We start from the raw sequence: 7,329 nt of genomic DNA, 5'->3' as shown, positions 1-7,329 counted from the left end.
CAGCTGTACCTGCCAAAGCCCCATCAAACCCCCCGCTGCCCGACAGCCGGCACCTCTCACCCCCCATCAACACCTTCCACCACCTGCCAACATTCAGCAGCTACATCCAAGACATTTAGGGCAGACAGAGCCTGGAAAGGGAAAAGAGTGTTTGAGTGTGTGCAGTTTGTCTTGCACTCATTTGCTTTGATGCCAAACTGGGAGAATTAATATATTTATTAATACACATAATAACAAGTGCCCTAAATATCTTTTATAGCAATAACATGTTGTTGTAGTGAGAAGAGATGGAGCAAAGCCCTCAGAGAAATGGGTATCCATGGCAACACTTCGTGTCAAGCATCACTTCTCAGAAGTTGTGAGCTGTGCTGTCATTCAGCTCAATAGGAGCATCCTTCCAACACACAATCATCCTCCAGTCCAGCGGCATTTCAGACCTTCTCCTGACCTGTTCAGTCAGCTCCACATTCAGCCACAATTGGTTTAACTGTGCAGGCCTCTCCATACCAAGAGATCCTTGGTGTCGTCCTCTGGAAATGGCTTCTTCATTTATACAATGAAAAGCTACACACAGTTAATCAGTGCTTCACCAGAATGGTCACAGTTTGACATGAATTGTTCACTCAGCAAAATGATCTTCCGTGTTTTTCACATCGTTATTCAGATTCTTCACTTAAGTGACTGTGTGACAATGTGAAAAACTCTTATTAAATTTAGTGGGATCTAGTGGAGAGACTCACCCCTCCCTTTCCAAGCGTGGCCGGCGAGAATTCATGCTCTTTTGCTCTTTCTTGTGCTGAATAATTTGGTCCATTGGTAATTTTTGAGTCATTTGTCAAAATTTGGGTTGTCACAATACAAAATGGTATTTCTTCTTTATCATTTTCCAACCAATTCTGGGCTTCTGTAGAAACAAGGCACTGCAACATGGCAGATTCTCTAGAAGACGACCTGCTCCCCATGCTGATGTAGCATAGGCTCATCCTAAGCTAACTAAAACAATGATTCTTACCTTCAGGTGATTATACACTACTGAAAACATGAAAACTATGACTATCAATTTCTGCCGATGGATCTTCCTACTAAAATACATTAAACTAACTAAAGTAGTTAAAAGGAGAAGCAGTAAATCTCACATTTGAAGCTGGAACCATGAAATATTAAATGTTATTAAAATAGTTGCCAGGTCATTTTCTATAACAGTCTAATTGTTTAATAGACTAAATGTTTCAGTTGTACTTGTACATACTCTTTAATTTATGTCATCATAGCAACACATTTTTTATGTTTTGTGTGCAAAAATTTACTAATTATAGTAAATCTTATATCGCTACACTGCCATGAAAGCAGAGTTTGTAAAGAGAAAGCTGTGTTGGAATGAATTATTGCATCAGTAAGAGCACTTAAGAGATTGTCGGCCCCCAGTATCAAGGTTGGGATGTCCAGCACACTGAGACCGAAATCAGAGCATCTTTAGCTCATATCATGTGATGTATGTACCTGAGTGAGTTAGAATATGTGACCAGTGTATTATTTCAAGAGGGATGAGACCAGAACAGGCAGGAATTCGATCACTATAAAGTACATGTGGCTTAGTGAGCATGAGTCTCTGAAGAATACATCACATTGGTATCATATATTATATATATATATATTATATTAACAATATCTTTATTGGGCTTTATATTATGAAATAATTAACAATATACTCAACATAAAACAAACAAAGAGCAACATAGTCCCCCCAAATAAATAAAAGAATGAAAAAAATAAAATAAATATAAACACACAGCATACAGCTCAGCAATTCAGCACCACTGTCAAAATTAATTGGCGTTGTAACATCTGAGAAACTCAGTTAAAGGTGACCATATTCTCTCAAAATCCCCTCCTCTTCCTCTGACAATATAAGTAAGTTGTTCCAGTACAACACAAGATGCCATCTCCCCCACCCACATATGTATTGAGGGTACGTCCATTTTCTTCCAGTATAAAGATATCAACCTCCTGCAGGAGTCCAAAGTCGATGGACTGGAAAGTTTGTATGACTGATTTCCAGAACTTCTGTAATTTGGAACAGCTCCAAACACAGTGAAACAGAGTACCCTTCCCTTCTAGACATTTGCTGCAGGTATCTGGGATGTTGGGTGACCAACGATTCAGTTTGGTCGGAGTGATGTAAGTTCTCATCAACCATTTATATTGGAGGAGTTTCATCCTTGTATTGATTGATTGAGCTCAAATTAAAACTATGGATCCAGGAGGACGTCAAGCAACTTCACAGTGCTGCCAAACAGACGGACATTGAACCACACAACCTTCTCTCAACCACAGATGTGGACAGAGGACGGTCGAGGGTCCAGCTACACCTCCCTTCACTCTTTCTTTACCTCTCCTCCTACTGGACATTAAGTGAAAGAGCAAAAAGTTATGTATGGATATGGACCATATGCCATATGTAACCACATGCAGCCCTAAAACTGACAAAGAACTCAAATGTAACTTAATAATAATAATTGTGTCATTTAATTTTTCAACTTTTTCATTTTAATCATTTTTCTGTTCCCTATTTCTGTTATTTTCAGTTTTGGGAATCATTTTTTCTACCTTTTTTGTTGGTGATGTGGCCCCGTATAGAAACATGGCTAATCTAATCATTAAAAATCAAGACAAAAACTTAAAATAAACTAAATTATTTGATATTACTTGCTATACAGTTAGCTGAAGTGGCTAACTGTTAACTGCCACACCTGCAAAAACCAAACAAAGTGAAGGTGAAATGGTTTCTGGAGAGTTGACGCCTGCAGCATCCGAACTTTTTAACGGAAGAAAAGACAGAAAAACAAGAGTATGAGAGAGTAGGGTGATGGGGAGAATGAAAACAAGCAGCCTGTCCTGTCGGGTCGCCATGGTGAGCATCACGACAGCTTGTGAGCTCCCGCTGAAACTCCTTAGAGGAGGAACACGCCTCCTCTCTGACAGCAGATTTAGTTTTCTCCCGCACACTCAGTCCCTGCTGATGCCTTACTCTTGTGTTCGTATGTCACCTCCTGTTTGCACATCATGTTTGCAGGGAGGTGCATCGGATCTGTTTTACTGTGTGTGTGTGTGTGTGTTAACTGCCATCATGGCTGCAGTGGAAATGCAGGCAGGCAGGCAGATCAGCACGCAGATGGCCAAACAAACAGACAGACAATCGGTGGTGGGGATTGGATTAACGTGAGGATCTAATTGCATTTGAGAAACCAGAGAAGGAACATAAAGAGAAATTAAAAGTGGCATCCAAATGATGGCTCAGTCACACAGCAACAGGAGCTCAAACAAGAAGTGTGCGACCTCTGAAGTGTATTAAGTAGGACTCATATCGCTAAGCAAACTAATTCTCTATTCGGGCAATTCTGCAGTAAGGAAAACTAAACCTCCAAATCCAAATCCGTGAAAATTAACAAGTTTAAATGTCCAGACAATCTCGTAAAGCCCACAAGCTGAGACTGAAAAATGGATCTTAACACCAAGTCACCAAGTATTACATGTGTTCATTAGAAGACCTCCAGTACACACGTGTTAGATACTTGAAGGAATTAGAGTCTAATGGGCTGGTTACACATTTTAACAGCTGAAAATAAAGCTGAAACTAATATCCAACTTCTTTATTTATTTAATAAATAATCACCACAACATATAGATAATTTTTCAAAGCAAGCAGTACTGTTGCTATGAAGGCACTTGCTGAATGTTTTTCACTGAACTGTACAGCAACAACAGTTCTAATCATGATGATGGGAATGTGACAAATAATGGATAATGACTAATAATAGTAACAGAAACAGTGGGAGATGAACAGGCCAGCAGCCAAGCACACCGCCACCTCGATCAACAGGAACGGGAAGAAATATGGAGCCAATTGTTCTTTCAGTCTGATTTTGTTCTGTTTGTCTGTGAGCAAAAGCTTGTAATTAAAAAAAAGTCTGCAAATACTGTGTGGAGCCACTTTTTGTTTTGGTTTTCAGCGCCTACAACAAAATCACATCCTGTGCAACGACCGCGTGCATTTTCAACCAGAAAGTAAAGGAAAAAGTTTGCAAACCATCATTCTAACATTTCAGTTTGTGTACAGATGAAACAAACTTGATGCACGTTCATGCTTTAGAGGTGTATTTCCAAATGGGACGGCGACAGGATAGCTGTTCCTCCAGCTTTTGTTTTTTTTCTGCTACGCTAAGCTAACCTCCTCCTGGCTCCAGCTTTTACTTAACGCACAGACAAAGTGGTATTGATCTTCTCATCTATCAGCAAGACGGCAAATGAGCATATTTCCCAAGGTGCATAGCGTAGACTGAACAGCTGCACATGTCGACCTGTCTACTTCAGCTTAATTTAACCAAATACATTGTGAGGGCAAACTTGATGGTTGCAAGGATTGTTGTTAAATGCATAACTTTACATCCCACATGTGTTTTGGTTTAGGCGATAAAAGAGCTTTGGTCAGGGAAGGGGAAAGATTATGGTTGTGGTTTAAAGTTGTGATGGTTCGACGCGTGCTGCAGCAACAGTCGGGTAAACAGCCAAATGCATGTGCCGTGGTTTTTTTCGGTGAATCTGGTGGTGCTCAGACAAACAGCCTGAGGGAGACTCACCGCTGGGTTCAAGAGCCTAATGAGGCAGCATCAGGCCTCTTCCAGCCCCTTCTCATTACTTTAGTAATAGCTTCAATTCAATTCAGGCCAAATCAATTCAATTTAGCGTTGAATAATTGAACTAAATGTTCTGCTTGTCTCAGTGAGTTTCTTACCTTCAGTCTCGAGGCTGTCGCAGTCTGCATTCAGAGAACGGACCTCATCAGAACACATCTGTAACTCGTTCTTTGAATCTGCCTCTAATTTGCAACTCAAATATCATAATTTGTACGTCAGCTTCACATTTTTATATGGAAACATATCTGTGGATTTCAGTGGAACATTTTCAGAATGTTTGTCACACAGAATCAATGACCTGTAAGAGTCCCGTGGTTCATGACTCAAAACACAATGCATAAACGGCGGTGATGCAACATTTATGGATGCTAACCCCATGCTGCTAACCGCTGTCGCTGCCCGATCTGCACTGTGTGTGCGTGACCGGGTCCGCCATCTTGGACCGATGTGCAACAAACTGACGGTGCTTTGGTCTGGCTGTGCCTTACCTCCAGGACCTCTGGGCTCTGCCTACCACTTCATATTAAATAAATCCAATGTGAGGGAGTTGCACATGGACGACATCAACATCAAACAAGACTCCAAACAATGTGGCGTGAAAAGCAATATTGCAAAGTAAATAAGATTTCATCTTTAAGAAACATATGCCAATATGTCGTGTGTTTTTAAACAGATTGTCCTCATCAATATGCAGACCTTGGTGGAAAAAGGTAGATTGAACAGGATGATGATGTAATACCGTCTAGTATTTGTGCAAATGTACTTGTATGTATGCTGTTCTCCAGGAAAATCACCATCACTGCCCGACACTAAAGGCCCTCACAGTAAAAGAGGGTCAGGAGCCATGTGCTTCTTAAACATGACAGCATCACCCCCCACCATGTGTCTGTGGGCTGAACATTATGTGTGTTTATTTCCTGCCTTGGTTTTCTCTCCTGTAAAGCTGCTGATTCTGCGTTTCTGTGCAGCTTTGGAAATGATGCTGTGGTTTCCCTCCTGCAGTGGAGCACCCTGAGCTGAGCGGTGGCAGCTGGATGGAGAAGAGGGGTGGGGGAAGGGGAAGGGGGAAGGGGGAAGGGGAAGGGGAGAGTGGATGGTGTGGCTTTTGCTTTTGAGGAATGAGCCCTCTCACACTCTCTGCCTGGAGGAACCGGGGTGGAATAATTACATAGCTTGTGCAACATTGAACAGAGAGTGAATGATTGACAGGCGGATGAAGCAAAAAAACAGAAAAAAGGAAAGATGGTCGCCAGTTCCTGTGGGTGACGCTGAGCTCTGCACAGCAGTTATCACATTATTTACAGGCGAGGATTTAATGCATCGTTCAGTAATGAGCTGCCAGCCAATGGCCTGTGATCTGAAGCTCACTTATTCACTCGCTGGCTGAACTCCAGGAGGCTAAAGGCTGGAGGAGTCCCCACAGATGGAAACAAAGCCAGCTCCCACTGCTAGCCTTCACTTTATTCTCTTGTGCTCAAGTGTGATATATCACATATGTGCCTCTGTTTAGTCTACATTTTTTAAACTGTAACTTTCAAACCTGGACGATCACTTCATGTTTTGGTCACCAGGCTGATGTTTCTTGAACGTCTTCTTCAGCGTCGAGCTGCAAAACGAAATAATCACGTGCAGCTCCGTTTGTCTGATTTGATGAATTTCTTTACATTCGTGACATAAAACATTGATGATGAATGTTGCCTCTTCTCATCAGCAAACCTGAGCAGCCTCCTTCAGTCACATCTGCTGTTATGTGACTGTAAAAAGCTCACACTGACACCTCCTGGTCGTCCTCTGAAAACACATCTTCAGCTTTACAGTTGTTTTCATTTACACAACACAAAGTCTGTTTCCTGATCCTGGAGAGTCCTATTGCAGTCAGCACTGTTCTTAAATACAATTTCAGGGAGGCTATTTGTACTTATTTATACTTTCTGGAAGCCAATATTGTATTTTTACTACATTTATTTAGTATTCAAAGTATAAATATGTTGTGTATTATTGTCTATGAAGTAACTAAAATTAACTCCACCTTTACCAGCTGCAACACGAAATATTGTACATATTATTTCCTCATTCATTAAGATCCAATAATGTAGTGCAGGGGTGTCCAAACTGCGGCCCGTGGTCCAAATTTCATTGGCCCGCGGGAAATTCTAAAAATGTATTGGAATGCGGCCCACACGTGGAACCTGCGCTGGACTGTATTGTACTTCTTAGTCTCACCACTAGGTGGAGTTAACCGTCTTGAACGAGAGCAGATTCTCTATAAAATGAGTAATAGAAGAAGAAATGTGCTACAGGTGACCCAAAATGGCAGAATTAAGGAAACGTAAGAGAGCAAGTGAGTGTAGAAAGTTTCAGACGCGGTGTGCGATGAGAGCAGGAGGAGCTGCTTGATGTCAGCAGTCTAAAGAGCACCACGACGGGTGAAGATGTGTTTGAAGCCGTGCCAGGTGCAGTGTGCATGATGGGACTTAAATGGGACGAGCTGTGTGGAGGTACGAGGGATGGGGTTCCAGCTGGGACAGGTGAGCGCCTGCACGGTGTCCGCCGAGGGGCAAGAACGTGGAGGTAAGGCTGTTGATTTGAGCACCAGGGCTCTAGCACAGATTATTTCAAACTCCCCTCTCTGATG

Source organism: Pempheris klunzingeri, chromosome 6, assembly GCF_042242105.1.
Source record: "Pempheris klunzingeri isolate RE-2024b chromosome 6, fPemKlu1.hap1, whole genome shotgun sequence".
Taxonomy (NCBI): Eukaryota; Metazoa; Chordata; class Actinopteri; order Acropomatiformes; family Pempheridae; genus Pempheris; species Pempheris klunzingeri.
Note: the sequence above shows the minus strand (reverse complement) of the source record.